This window comes from Sus scrofa, chromosome 4, assembly GCF_054392235.1.
Source record: "Sus scrofa isolate SSC_HxYL_T2T_F1_AM1 chromosome 4, Sscrofa_HxYL_maternal_Yorkshire_Landrace_v2.0, whole genome shotgun sequence".
Lineage (NCBI taxonomy): Eukaryota > Metazoa > Chordata > Mammalia > Artiodactyla > Suidae > Sus > Sus scrofa.
The window spans coordinates 74,630,629-74,645,690 of NC_139386.1; the positions used below are offsets into that span (position 1 = coordinate 74,630,629).

The 15,062-nt window shown below is 36.5% G+C and overlaps 1 long non-coding RNA gene and 1 pseudogene across 6 annotated transcripts in view; one reads left to right on the forward strand and one right to left on the reverse strand.

Annotated features, from left to right (window-relative positions):
- LOC146403863 (uncharacterized) overlaps positions 1-15,062 on the forward strand; it is a 411,127-nt pseudogene that overhangs the window by 311,646 nt on the left and 84,419 nt on the right. The gene's annotated exons all lie outside the window — the stretch shown is intronic.
- LOC146403865 (uncharacterized) overlaps positions 1-15,062 on the reverse strand; it is a 391,328-nt gene that overhangs the window by 8,729 nt on the left and 367,537 nt on the right. For 3 of the 5 annotated variants that reach the window (XR_014843736.1, XR_014843739.1, XR_014843732.1), the window contains exon 4: positions 12,349-12,494. This is a non-coding gene — a long non-coding RNA (uncharacterized LOC146403865). Of the gene's footprint in view, positions 1-7,714; positions 12,495-15,062 lie in introns of those variants that run through there. The other 2 variants (XR_014843734.1, XR_014843733.1) reach the window with 2 other exon arrangements.

Consider the following 15,062-nt stretch of genomic DNA (forward strand, 5'->3'; position numbering starts at 1 on the left):
CTCCCTCTCCAAACAAAAGGCACCATACTCTGAACATTTTTTGTTGTTCTCTGGGTTGCTCTGGTTGGGCAAAGATCATCATGCTCTGATTTAGTGTTTTCAAATAAGTGTGCCCTCGGCTGCAGCACTCTATTGAGAGACAACACAGCCCAAGCGCGAGAGTTCAGCATGGCCACTAATAAAACACAAGTGCGGCTTTGTCAGGCCACGAGTGATTACTTGAACAAGTGCCAACGAAGAAACCAAACATTAGAGCTCAGCGCTTCAGACCCTCAAGACAAAGGGCCAATTGACTTTCCTCATTAGTTTTTGTGCCAAACATGTAAACACAGTTTCCTCTCTATCTTTGATGCTCAAAACATGCCAGCTTGTTAACATCTTGGGTGGTACTGTGGTTTATGAGGCTATAAAGACTATTAGGTTGGCTTGGGTTTTTTTTTTTTTTTTCCTCTTCTTATTGGAAGAGATTGGTTTATGCTATTTAAATTTTTTGTTAATGAAAGGAGAGTTTGGGGGGCACTTTTTAATTACCGCTAGTCCCATTGATTCAAATCTAGTAATTCAGAAATGTTTAAAAAAGGGAAAAAATAGGGAATAAAGAGAAAGAAAGAAAGAAATGGCAGACCCCCCAAGAGACATGAGACTTAATGCTACTTGAATGTGTGGGGTGAAAAGTCTTTTGTAAATGATAATATAAGGATCCTAGAGGACTGATCAAAGAGAAGTAATAATGGGTCAAGTCAAATCAGCGCTCCATCTCGGGGGGACTAATTTCACCTCCTCACCAGGTCGTCTTTCAGTTAGAGTCCCCTGTTGATGTCTTTAGGGTCTCCTGTGTTATTTCAGCTGTGACTCTTATTTCCCCTCTCTTCCTGTTCTATTTGTATTTTGGCTGTTCTCTTACACCTATGCCTCCCTATACTTCATCCCCCTCTTCCTTTCACTCCTGACTTCTCAGGCAAGAGGAAGCAGGGGTCTACAACTGTGTTGTCATTTGTGTGGTTATACAGAAAATCCCTTTCCTAACTGTGTCTCCGTAACTAGACTAAGACGAGAAAAAAGAGCATTGGCTTAGACATCTGTTAGTCATAATTGTCAGTCTTGGCACCACAAGTCAGCTGTGTTAACCTCTTCAATGTGAAATCATTTTTTGCCTATTAAATTGGCCAACATTGAAACATGTAACACAATATACTGTTGAAGTAACGTAAATTGTTACAGATTTTGGACCAGCTGTGGGTGGTCCTTTAATAGTATCTATCAATTCTAAAAATACATAGGTCTTTTATTTCAACAGTTCCATTTCTAGGAATTTATTATACATATATACTCACATTTATGTTTAAAGGCTGAGTTTTACATACCATATGTAACATTGTTTATAGTAACAAAATGTTAGGGGGAGAAACCCTAAATGTCTATCTCTAAGGACTGGTTAGATAAATCATGATGTATATCTATTAAAAATAATGCTGCCTCTCATTATTATTAAAATAGAGTTATCCTATGTTATATTTTTAAGTGAAAAAAGCAAGGTGTATAATAATGTGTCTAAAAAGCTATCTTTTTAATAAAACAATTATATGTATATGTTCATATATGTGAACATATTCATAGATTATCAGTGGAAAAAATGTATAGATAATTGGTAAGAAAAGTTTCCCTAGGGAATTGGACTCAGGATCCAATCAGGGAAGGAGACTTATGTTTTACTTTATAACTTTTTGTACCTTTTGAATTTCTTATAATATCAATGTATTTCTTGGTCTACTGAAGTAAATTTCATATTTTAAAACAGATCTTAGAGGGAAGACATAAATTCACTATTAGCTATTAAAACCATTATTAAATGGTTTAACATTATTGAATGGTTTAATGATTAATTATTGAACCATTATTAAGTAACTCACACTATTAAAATCACAAGATGAGTTATTTTGTCCCTTAGTAAAAACTGGCTCTATGTTTTATGATATATACAAATATTGAATCATTATGTTGTTTATCTGAAACTAATGTAATGTTATGTGTCCTCTATATTTCAATGCTAAAAAACCTGGCTAGTGTAGACCTGGACGGAAATGGGACTGAATTTTGATGTATTTCATCATGGAAGAGGGACGAATATGGAACCGAAAGAGTAAAATGTCAAGAGGGATCACAAGTCTTGATGGCACATGAAAATGAACATCTAGAGGCAGTGTGGGGACTCTGGGTCCCTGGATGGATTTGATACTGAGCAAATGGGAAGTCAGATGTGAGGTGTCTGAAGTTAAACTCAAAGACAATTTCATAGGGTGCCAGCCTTGGCCAGAAACCCCTAATAAATGCTGAAGTGTCTGGGAGGTGAAGGGTTTTCAGGAACACCCCTAAGCTTTGTAACAAGTGTAGCACTAAGGCAGGTGCATTAGGTCTTTCTGGCCACTGGGGTCCCATTTAGTGTCATGTAGTATCATCACAGCCAATAGCCTAGAAACAGAAGATTTCCAAGTAATGACACCCCAGTGACCAGGAATAGTTAATGTGCCTCCAAAGTGACTAATTTACCATTAGGGAGTTATTTAGCCTCTGGGGAAGACAGAATTTGTTCTCACAAAGGCAGAGTAGCTTCCTGGATAACACCGTGAAATAGATCACAAAAAAGGAGTGTTCTATTGTAGATTTTCTCTGCTACCTTGGTCCATGCCGGACATTTCTTTGTTCCAGCACATGTGTGAAACAGGACCAGGGTCTTTTAGTTCCAAAGCTGAGGCATGATATATGGATGGGTAAAAGAGAACTTAGATGGTTTCTGCTCTTTTAATATGGAGTAGCAACCTGTTACAGAGCCCAAAGCCATGTGCTGAAAATCAAATGGCTAGATTTTCATCCTCCAGAGTGCCAGTCATTAGCTAGTTGACCTTGGATATATTTCTTAACTTCTCTAGGTCTAAGAGTCCTTATCTGTAAAGTCAAACGATCAGACTTGATGAGCAGTGACACTTTTTCTAACTCTCACATTCATGAATTTTAGCCAAATACCAAAGCAATAGTCAAATAGAAAAGTCTATAAAATGTACAATAAAATCATGCCATTTTCACTTTCTCCTAAGCTCTTCTATCATTAGTCAAGCAATAACATATACTAAAAATGTAATATTTAGAGAATACATCTTTGTCAAAGAAAATAAATATGAATTGATAAAAGGTGGTGCTTATTGACAAGAGATTCATCTTTCTGTTTTGAAAAATGGAGCATATACTCATGGAAAAGGCAAAGAACATATTCACCAGTACAAATAATATAAATAATCCATAGCCACATTAAGAACTATGCAAAAAATTAGGTGTGGTTAAACCAAGAAGTCTTCCTGGAAGATAGAAAGAAAATAGTATATTTGGGTTAGACGAGTAAAGAAAAAAAGGAGTTCCTGTTGTGGCTCAGCAGTAACAAACCTGACTAGTATTCATGAGGATGCAGTTCGATTCCTGGCCTCGCCCTGGGTTAAGGATCCAGCTTTGCCATGAGCTATAGGTCACAGTCATGGCTTGGATCTGGCATTGCCGTGGCTGTGGTGTAGGCTGGCAGTTGCAGCTCTGATTTGACTGCTAGCCTGGGAACTTCCATATACCACAAAGGGGGGGAAAAAAGGAAAGAAAAAAGATATTATAGTGGAGGAATAATTAATATGCAAAGGCAGTTAAAAGGAATAAGTAATATAAGCAGAATGATAAGCAAATTGGAAATATTGTAGTAAAGATTTTGCATAAAAGATTAAGGCATTGGAAAGAGGACATCAAGAATATTATAAAAGGAAGAATTATTAATGAAAAAGCTTAGCAAGGATTATGGGCAGGAATTTTTATTCAAAAATTTTGAACGTTTAATGTTCACAACTGTTTTTAGAACAAAATCATGATGAGGGAAAAACACAATTTAAAGGAAAATTATTGCATCAAAATAAAGTCATCAAGACTTAAACTAAGCAAGACCATCAAACAATACCTATTATTATAATTAATAATGTTTCATTAGGTAGCATTGTTTTTTTCTTCTGCCTGTCTGAAATATTGGCAAACAAACATTTGAAAACCATTAGAGGCAGTGAAAAACAATATGAAGTTTTAAGAGAAGAAGTATTATTTCAAATATTCCACAGTTTTATAAATTTTAGACTCTAACAACCAAATAAGTAGAAATTAGCATGAAGCATTGGTTGAAGTTAGCCAAAAGGTACACATTTCCAGTTATAAGATAAATAAGTACTAGAGATGTAAATTATAGAAATTTAAATGTAATTAACACTACAGTATGTAATATCTGAAAATTGTGAAGAGAGTAAATCCTAGTTACCATCACAAGGAAGACATTTTTTCTTTTATTTTGTATCTATATGAGATGATGGATGTTCACTAAACTTATTATGGCAATCATTTCCTGATGTATGTAAGTCAAGTTAATATGCTCTACATCTTAAACCTATGCAATGCTGTATGTCAAGTGTATCTCAATGAAACTAGAAAGAAAGAAGAAATTAGCATGAAAATATTTAGGACTAGAGTCTAGAGAAAATAGGTCATCATTTCTCTTCTAATGAAGGATTAGATTGGATTGCAAGAAAAAATGTAGCATTTTACTGTATGTATTATATTTTGTGCAATGCGCTGAGCATCTTTAAACAGATTACTCTCAGATACGTGATGGTCTGAAATAGTTATTTCAGCTTCCTAGTGAGACACTGCAGATGGAAAAAAAAAAAAAAAAAAAAAAAAACCACAAGTAAAATTCCCGAAAATATATCCAATAAAAACTTATCCAATGTCTTGTTGGCACCTAACTTTGCAGAACACCACAGCACAGGCAGCTCAGACCCAAGTAACAGTGCTCTTGACTCAAAATAATTTTATATATAAATATCCATCTTGGGATTTAAATATTCCAAGTTAATGTTGTTGTAGTTGAATTAATTAACTAAGTACATTCACAAATACCCTGACGAGGAGTTCCTGCTGTGGCACAGTGGGTTAAGAATCCAAAAGTAGCAGATTGGGTAGATACGGAAGCACGGGTTCGATCCCTAATCTGGCACTGTGGGTTAGAGGATCTGGCATTGCCGCAGCTGTGGCATAGGTTGCAGCTGTGGCTCAGATTTGATACCTACCCTGGGAACTTCCATATGCCTCTGGGTGGACATAAAAAAAAAAAAAAATACCGTGACAAACACAGAGAAATACAAGTAAGTGAGCCAATGGGCTCTGGGGAGTCAAACTAGATAGTACAAGGCTCACACATACAGCACATGGATTTTATTCATATTATGCCTTTAGGTCTTCACTCAGTTTCTGCTTATTCTCACTTTATGCATGATTAAGATCAGTCTGGTCATATATACTTATCTCTGTCAACGCTGTAGAATGGTTGGAGTAAAGATTGTCAGGAGAAAGGGACCATTCTTGGCAAGCACAGCGCCAGCCCAGACCTGTTGAAGGCTGTCACATAGCTGGAGGGGGAGAGAGTAAACTGCACACCACAGATGCAGGAACCACAACAGACAGGCAGGCCAGGGCCACTGAGGCAAGGAACCAGTGGCTCTACAGAACTCACCAGCTCTTCAAGGCAAGATAACATGAGCTATTGGAGCTCTGTACAATAACTCATAGATGATCATTGTACAACTATAAATGTAATAAATTCATTAAGTAATAAAAAATAACTCATAGAAATAATCATGAGCATGAATCACAAAGAATCAAATAAATTATATTACCTACATGTTGTGTTTATAGGGATTAAACTTTGGCTATCAAAAAAATTACGCTACTTGAAAAAGCTTAGTCCATTAGGAATTTAGGTTGACAGAGTTTAAATGTAATATACTTTTCCCCCTATTCTTTCTGAATGTTTTATGAAAGTGTCTTTTTTTGATATGTGAGCAGAAATCTGTCTTGAGTTCAAATTTGTGTCACTAGCGAGTTCCCGTCATGGCCCAGTGCTAACAAACCCGACTAGTATCCATGAGGACACAGGTTCCATCCCTGGCTTCCCTCTGTGGGTTAAGGATCCAGCACTGCCATGAGCTGTGGTGTGCGTTGCAGATGAGGCTCAGGACCCACATTGCTGTGGCTGTGGTGTAGGCCGGCAGTTGTAGTTCTGATTCGACCTCTAGCCTGGGGATTTCCATATGTTGTAAGTACGGCCCTAAAAAGAAAAAAAAAAAATTGTGTTATTATGTAATGCATGACAAGTTCAGGCATTTCGTGTCAGACATTCTCAGATGTAAAATGGTGATGGTGATTCCCCACCTTAAAGTGATCCCATAATAGTTAACTGATGATAGCTTTTTTAAAAAAAATCACACTTAGAAAGTATTTTTGTGTTCCAGTCTCTGTGCTAAGGCTTTATATGCGTTATTTCAATTCTCACAGTCACTTTATCAGGCAGATCTATTAATATTACCCCTGGATTATGTTTGATAAAACTGAGGAATGGAGATTTTACTTATCTCATCCAAAGTCTCAGAGTTATACACTGGCAGAGCTGGGATGTAAACACAGGTATTTTGGCACCAATGTTTATTCTTTTCAGCACTAATCTACTATGGATAAAAGGAATATGCATAAAAAATCATAGTGTGTAACATTAATTGGGCTCCAGCTAACTTCTTCTGATGTTCCATTCCCTTTCTGCAAACACTTAATACCAAAACAGAGAGCAATAATTTTATTTTTCAAATTGGTGTTCTCTTTTTGATGCTGGTGCCTCTTTCTCCTGTTGTATCTCACAAAGCTATGATATGACTCTGCATGAATCACCACTCAACCCATGTTACTTATGCAATTTCTGGGTACTAAAGATGTAGGGAAACACATCTATGTTCTGGTCCTGTCATTGCTTATGGCCTGGGGGTTGGAGGGTGCTATTGAGAACTCTTGAGCTTCCTGGTGAAGGCTCTGCTTTTATAGACAGGAACTTCCATGTGCTGCAGGTGTGGCCCTAAAAAGAAAAAAAAAATTGTGTTTATCTGATACTGGGGATACTCAGTCAATGGGAGCATGAATTTCCAGATCTCCTTTGACCATGATATTCAAATGGGTTCTTGATTTACTGCCTACTAGTTGAATACATAGGAGCTGTGAGAATGTGTGATTTATTTTAAGGAACTGCTTTGAAAAAATTTTTAGGAGAAAACTAATAAGTATTACTAAGGGAAAAATTAAAAAAAAAAGTTACTTGTGGGTGATGCCTTGGAATGTCTGGGGAAAGCATAGAGAACAGAGGTGGGATACCTCTGGTTGGTGTAATTGAGTTACTGTGGTTTTGCTAGAACTTGCCCAGTTTTCAATTTGTCTTTTCTTAAATTTACAATGTTTCTTAAAGGTTTCAGCAGAGTGACCTAATCATACATAGTTTCCTGCGCTGTACAGTAGGACCCCATTGCCCATCCATCCCACATCCTCCCCCATTCCCTCCCGCTAGCAACCAAAATGAGAAAGCATTTCCTTAGACTATATATTCAAGTGGCTGTGAAAGAAATGATATATATCAAAATGGATACACCATTGAGAATCATATATAACCATCTATCCCCTAAAATAAATATATATAGAGTTTTATATATATATATATAAACACACATATATGTATACATAGTTATAAAAGAAATTTGAACATTTGACAAAAAAAGGAGTGGAGAGGAGAGGAGAGGTGGAGAAAGAGAGAGATTGAGAATGAGAATCGCTTCAAATTTTAATATCCTAATGAAAAATTTTTAGCAATCTGTGTATATTTTCTTGCAGGTTTTATTCTAAGTACATAAATGTTCTACCAAGCTATATGCATTATATAAATATAGTTTTGTTTCCTGTTTTATTAATAGTCTGCATACATTATAATGTGATCTTATACCTTAAACATATATTTTAATAGCTACACAGTATTTTATTTATAGTTCATTCGGTTTAGTCATTTATTTCTTTAAAAAAATTGAATGACAAATACTTGCCATGTACTATGTTACACTCTAAGAACAAGAATATCAATAAAACTTATTCTTGATCTCCAATATCTTATAGTCTTACAGTCATATATAATCAAGGAAGTACAATAGGATTATATAGATACAATGGTAGATTTATGTACAAAGTTTTTGGGGAAAAGGGAGAAAATGGTCAATTCTTTTCTGAGGAGGAAGGGGTTGATCTGGTATTCCTGTTTTTGAAAGGTATTGGATATTGGATTGGAACTCAGGAGAAACATGGACCAGAGATAAAGACCCAAGACTCGTCAGAATGTACGCAAGGTGTTAACATTGTACTCTTTCTGGTTAGCATTCAGATCGAGGTTCAGAGGTGCACAAAATAGATGCTGCTTCCAGGCTCACGGATTTCCTAGAGCAGGCATAGCGCCAAAATGATTGGTCCAAGTTCATTCATTAACCACTTTCAGACTATATCATAGAAGACAAGTGTGTATTGTACAAAGATTGGATAATGCAGGATTTCTTTGAGGGAAAACCCCAAGCCAAGAGAAGGGAACCTGGAGAGCTTGGCATGTGTAATTTTGATCATGGCTAGTGTCTGACTCTCACCAGAAAATTGCCTGGCAGAGGTCCCTCGGTGGGCAGGGCAGACTGGCAGCAGGATGAGAAGGCTGTTGGGGAAAAAGCTGGTGTTTCTGAGGTTTGCCAGGGATCCTTGGTCATCCTCAAAGGAAGCCCTCTTCATGCTACAACATGGAGAAGTTCTGAGGATATCATGCTGGGTGAAATAAGCCAATCACAGAAGATAAATACTGTAGGATTCCACTCACAGGAGGCACCCAGAGTGGTCACAGTCATAGACAGAGGAAGTAGAATGACTGTTGCAGAGGATGCAGGGAAAGGGGAGGCAGATCTATTGCTTCATGGGTACAGAGTTTCAGTTTTGCAGGATGAAAAGATCTGTGTAGGCGAATGTTGGCAATGATTGCACTACAGTGTGAATGTCCCTAATGTCAGTGCACTGTACACTTTTTTATTTTTTTGTCTTTATGGGGCCGCACCCACAGCATACAGAGGTTCCCAGGCTAGGGGTCTAATCGGAGCTGTAGCTGCCGGCCTATGCCAGAGCCACAGCAACGAGGGATCCAAGCCGCGTCTTGACCTACACCACAGGTCAGCGGCAACGCCAGATCCTTAACCCACACTGAGCAAGGCCAGGGATCAAACCTGCAACCTCATGGTTCCTAGTCGGATTTGTTAACCACTGAGCCACAACAGGAACTCCCACTGTACACTTTTAAATGGTTAAAATTTGTTACCTGTATTTCACCACAATTTAAAAATTAATTATTTTTTTAAAAGGACTCCCCCCACCCCTGACCAAAAAAAAAAAAAAAAAAAGTTGAAGGCACAATATGAGTTTGAACTTTCTGGAGCTAGAAACTGAAGAATAAGAATTGAAGAAGCCCTGGGAGCTGGTTCATATTGCCTCCTAATAGCCAATGGTTAATTTTTTTTAGGAATTTTGTGAGCTAATTTTTAAATAGGGCCATTATTAAAACTAATTAAATACTTAAATCTGTTAGATTAATTGGTTTAAATTAAATAAATTCTATCTTGAAACATAGTACATATTCAAAACTCATTACTTCGTCTTTATTTCATTACCTTTTTGCCATTACCTATATTCTTGCCTTACTATAAAATTCTGGGCTACTCTGCTCTAAGGGACATCAGGTTGATGGCTTAAAATATGCCATGGAAATATAGACACCCTGGAAATCAGGGTTTTTTTTTTCTCCAGAGATCTGATTGTTAAACTTTTTACCAACATACCACTGGGCACAGTGCATATCAGTGAACTGTAAGAGATTTCCAGCAATTGGAGGTGGTATCTCTAGAGAACTTACAAGCTTACAGAGATCCTTGAGAGACTGAGTATTCAAGCATCATCCCCCTCCCCTGAGGAGCACCATCTATTCTATTCCTTCTGGGGATCTTGTCACTGTCCATCCTCAGCTCTAACCCTTATCAGTGGTGGAGAATATTTTAACACAATTTACCCCTTTCCCTTTACTCTAAATATAGGTTTGCTATTTTAAATAAGGATGCAATACATATTTTCCTGAATATAGTTCTTTCTATTTTTTTAGGGAAAATTCTTTGGAATTAAATTAGAACTTAAAGATATTTTTAAATGAACATTGTTTTTATAATATTAAATTATACATATTTTGTGCAGAATTTGGTTTTGTAGATATTGATAAATGGATATTTAATTCAGTCATTCTAATAATTTTTTAAAAATATTTCCAATATTTCATATTTTGGAGAATAGTAATTAATGGTAGGGAACTCACTCCCCAAAACATCTTGTTTCCTTTTGTCTTCCCTGAGATTTATAAACTGTTTATTCCATTTAAAATTCTCTGAGTGGTTAACTTATCTTTTAATAAAAATTACTCATTATAAAAATAAAACCTGTACACCTTGGGTTAAAACTTGCAAGGTATAAATAGAAAAAAAAAAAGCTTCAATTCCTATACCTCCAATGTGCACTTCAGAAGCCAATTATTTTTGTGATTTTTTAGCTGCTTTGATGGCCCTCATCGTAATTCTAAATAATATTATTCTCATTCTGTATCTTACTTTTTTCAACTTTAAAGCATATCTACTCTTTCAACCCTTGAAACTGTCTCACAGTTGTTAGTTCAATAATTATTCTTCTATTTCTAAATTATTTCGCTCATGGTGTTAAATAATATTTAAAACTTTCCATCTTATTTCATAAGCCAAAGTTGTTATAGAAATATTATTCTTCATAGAATAAAGTACTTGCTGGCCTGTGCAGAAGGAATATAATTCCATATCTTTATATTTTTGTTGCTTGAAAAAGCACCTGTTCCAAGCATCAAATTCAAATGAAATCACTTTCTCATTGACCACCAACTGCTCATTATTCTGGCACAAGTTCATTGACTTCATGTTTGAACCATGACTTTATCGAACAATTTCTTCCCCAGCATTTCCAATTTCCTTGTTTTTTTAATTGACAGTGGAAGTATGTGCCTTCTTAACCATCTCATGGAGTTTTTCTAGTTTTTTCTTCATGTAACATTTTGAATAAAATCTATTTTCTTCTTGGAAAAAAAGTCTTGGGAAGTCTTTGATAGCCTACTCTAACTGGATCAACTGCTTTTCAGTTCTGTTGTATAACCAATATTCTGGGAATAGTTTTCATCCTACAATAATTCCATTTTTTTCCTTGTAGCTCATGCCCAATGGCTACGTAATAAATACAAAGTGATCTACATAACTGGAAGCTATAATTTCTTTCTGAAACTCTTTTTATTTGTTACATTGCTATTGGCATTCTAGAAAGATAAATTTTCTTGAATTTCTATCTTATTTCCCATGTCCTTGTCTTTTTTTGATAGTTCATAAGTCACAAAATTAGACTGGAGCCAGTCTACAGATGTTTTAGGGTTGTATGTATTTTCAGAATTTAAAAATTACTTTTAAGCCTTAGATTTCACATAAAAATCTACATTTCTGGCTTCTCTTGAAGACCAACAGGCATTATGAACCCTGAATATCTTGATAAACCACACAGATCTGGAAATGAATAGTTACATTAGATAGTACTGTAGTAGCTGGCATGGACTTCCTTTGCACATGTGTAGGTAAACTGGGCTTTTCTCAGAATAGCAGAGTTGAGTTTGAAGTTATCTATTTGCCCTGGTGTGTGCTACCTGCAGGCTTCGTGTTTTGGGTATGCTGGCAGGAGCAAACTGCGCCTTGACCATGTCAAAAGCAAGCATTTATTTCAGGGTATCAAAACCCACAGCCAGTTTCCCTCCCCCTAGGCAGGTTTTTCCCCACCCTTCACCATGTGGCTCTTAAGGGCAAACCCTGCTGCAGCCAGTCTGCATCTCAAAGGAAGGAAGAGAGAAGGGCCCAGCTGTGTGACACTGGTTCCTCCGGTCCCCTGGATGGCTGGGTCTACCCAGGTCCCGTTAGTTCACAGAGGCTTTTAAGATAATGTGCCTTTTCCCATGTTTTGCTTTTTTTTTTTTTTTTCTTCAAAGAGCTGCTATTTGTTGTTTGAGACTGCTTCTTTCTTACGTGGGATGAAGTTCATCCCAAGGTCATGTTTATCCTAGGTCATGTTTATCCTCTGTTCATATGGGTGCTCAGTGGATCGCCTTGTCATAATGGAGCTGGAGGGCAGCTTGGTTTTTCCCTCCTAGACCAGTTTCCAACATCAGCAAGCATTTCTCCTGTGGCTTCTATAGCACTGAGGTGTAATTTTCTTCTATTCCTATTGCCTGGATACCCTGGATAGCAGTGGAGTCGATGGGAAAATACAACCCCAGAGATGCCCTCATACCTGAGTGGCTCCCATTGCCGTTCAGTTCCTAGGGACACGCTCGTTGGGGATGAGGCCTCTCCACACGCAGCCCTGCCATGGCCATGCTTTCTGCCTTGTCGCTTTGTAGAAATTACAGTCTCCAGATAGATGTGGGAAGAAAATATCTAAGAGAGAAAGGGGACAAAAATAGGAGAGAGAAGGTGGGTCAAGTTTTATTCCTACAAAAATATGGGTGTCCAGGGTGGGGCTGAGTGGGCCACCTTAGAAAAGGAAAGACACTAGATTTCATCACCTTCCTTTAAACTGAGAAGTTTATTTCTTTTAAAGGGGAATACTTTAAACATCATTTCATTCTAAAATTATATATATAATCAGGTTAATAAAAATATTTTAATTTTGTCCAACAGTGGGCAGTAATTTTTTGTCTCCTTTTCTGTTTGTATTTTTTTTAATTTTGTTTTTGTTTGTTCCCTATGCTAGTTATTATTTTAGTGATAAAATGGGAGAGAATGAGCTAAATGCCATTTTTAAACGCATATCTGCTGACACCTGTTGTGAACACTGTGATTAATTTTGTATATGATCAGATAGCTTTCCTAATGTATGAAATAGCACTTTCACAATGCCCACAAAGAAATAATCATTATACTAACTTCCACTAATTTAATAGATTAAAAGTATTTTTCCTCTTAAAAAATTTATTATATAAGTTTCTACAAAATAAGGATATTTTCCCCATCTTTTCTGCTAAATATATAATATACATGTAACATACATATGTATATTTTGTTACCTTTGTTCTGTCAGAAGTCAATAATGTTCAAAATATTTCTGTAGGAGGTACTGGGTTAAGTGCAAAGGGTTTGGAACCAGCAGGAGGGAATATGGGTTGTGAAATTAATTAGGCAAGACACATGGAACTTGAGGGTGTTATGCTAAGGGAAATAAGTCAGATGGAGAAAGACAAATATATGATTTCACTCAGATAGAGAATATAAAAAAACCAAGAAAAACAAAATAAACAAAATGAACAAGCCAAACCAAACAAAAATATATAAGTGAAGACAACAGAAAAGCAGTGACCAGAGGGGAATGAATAGGGGAGGGAAGCAGAAATGGTAAAGAGAATCAACTGTGAGAAACTAAATTCTTGGTGGTGAGCAAACTGTAGGTGTAAGGAAATATAATGTGGACACATGACACTTATGTAATAAACCAGTGTTATCTCAACACATTTTAAATTTTAAAAATGATTTAAAAGTTAAATAAAACTTTAAAAGAAAAAAAGAAATTAACTAGGTAAACTTGGATCAGTTACTTAACCTTTCCTAGCAGTTGTCATCTCATTTGTAAAATGAGAACAATCATGTTACTTTGGTCATAGGAAATGTGGATATTAAATAAGGTAACACAGGGAAGTTCTTAGGACCAAACCTGACACAAAACAGACACCAATACATGCCCATCTTTTGCATTATTATTAATTATTATTATTTTCTTTTTAACTTCTCCACTATAATTTTTAGTTTAGAATCAACTTATCAGTGATATCTAAGTATCCCATGGCTTCTTTCAATCTTTTCTCTGATAAAAGATGTTTTTTTCTTAATTATTTAATACATATGGAGTTTATTTCAGTATATAGATGAGGTTAGAATCTTTCTTTCTTTCTTTTTTTTTTTTTTTTTTTGTCTTTTTGCCTTTTCTAGGGCTGCACCCATGGCATATGGAGGTTCCCAGGCTAGGGGTCTAATTGGAGCTATAGCCGCCGGCCTATACCACAGCCACAGCAATGACAGATCCAAGCCACATCTGCGACGTACACCACAGCTCATGGCAATTCCAGATCCTTAACCCACTGAGTGAGGCCAGGGATCAAACCCAAAACCTCATGGTTCCTAGTCGGATTTGTTAACCACTGAACCATGGCGGGAACTCCAGTGAGGTTAGAATCTTAAATATCATCCTTCTCCAATCTTCTGAGTCATTTTTAAATACTTTATTGAATATTATTCTTCCATACTGATGTATTGTTAATTTCATTACATATAAAATCCTTATAAAAATAGTAACATCTGTGTGGTCTAATTATTCTGAACTGTCGAAATGACTATTCTTACCTCAGGGTCAAAATCTTTCAATTATGGTAGTTTTATAATATGTTTGATTACTTAATAAGATAAATTCTATTCAATCTCACTTACAGATATGGGTCCAATCTCAGGTGTCTCTCACTTTCATTTGAATTGCATGGAGTAAAGAACAATTAACCTGAGATGCTTCATCTTGGATAGAGGCGGAAAATAAAGGAAAGGAAAAGAAAGGATAAGAAAAGCTATTCAAGTTGGTCTAAACCCACAAGTTAGATGGGGAAAGCAGGCAAATTGATAAGAAAGAGAGCAAAGATTCAAGACTAAGAATCCAGGTACTACCCAGGATAAACAGCAAGGGTCAAAAAGAGTAGCTTCATATACCTTTTGCAGCCTTTAACATAAGAGAGTGGTAATAATGGCCACCAAAACCAGACATTACCTTGCTACCAAGCTGCTGCTTTTTTTTTTTTTTTTTTGGTCTTTTTTTGGTCTTTTTTTGTCTTTTCTAGGGTCGCACCTGCAGCATATGGAGGTTCCCAGGCTAGAGGTCTAATCAGAGCTGCAGCTGCTGGCCTACACCACAGCCACAGCAACGCGGGATCTGAGCCATGTCTGTGACCTACACCACAGCTCGCAGCA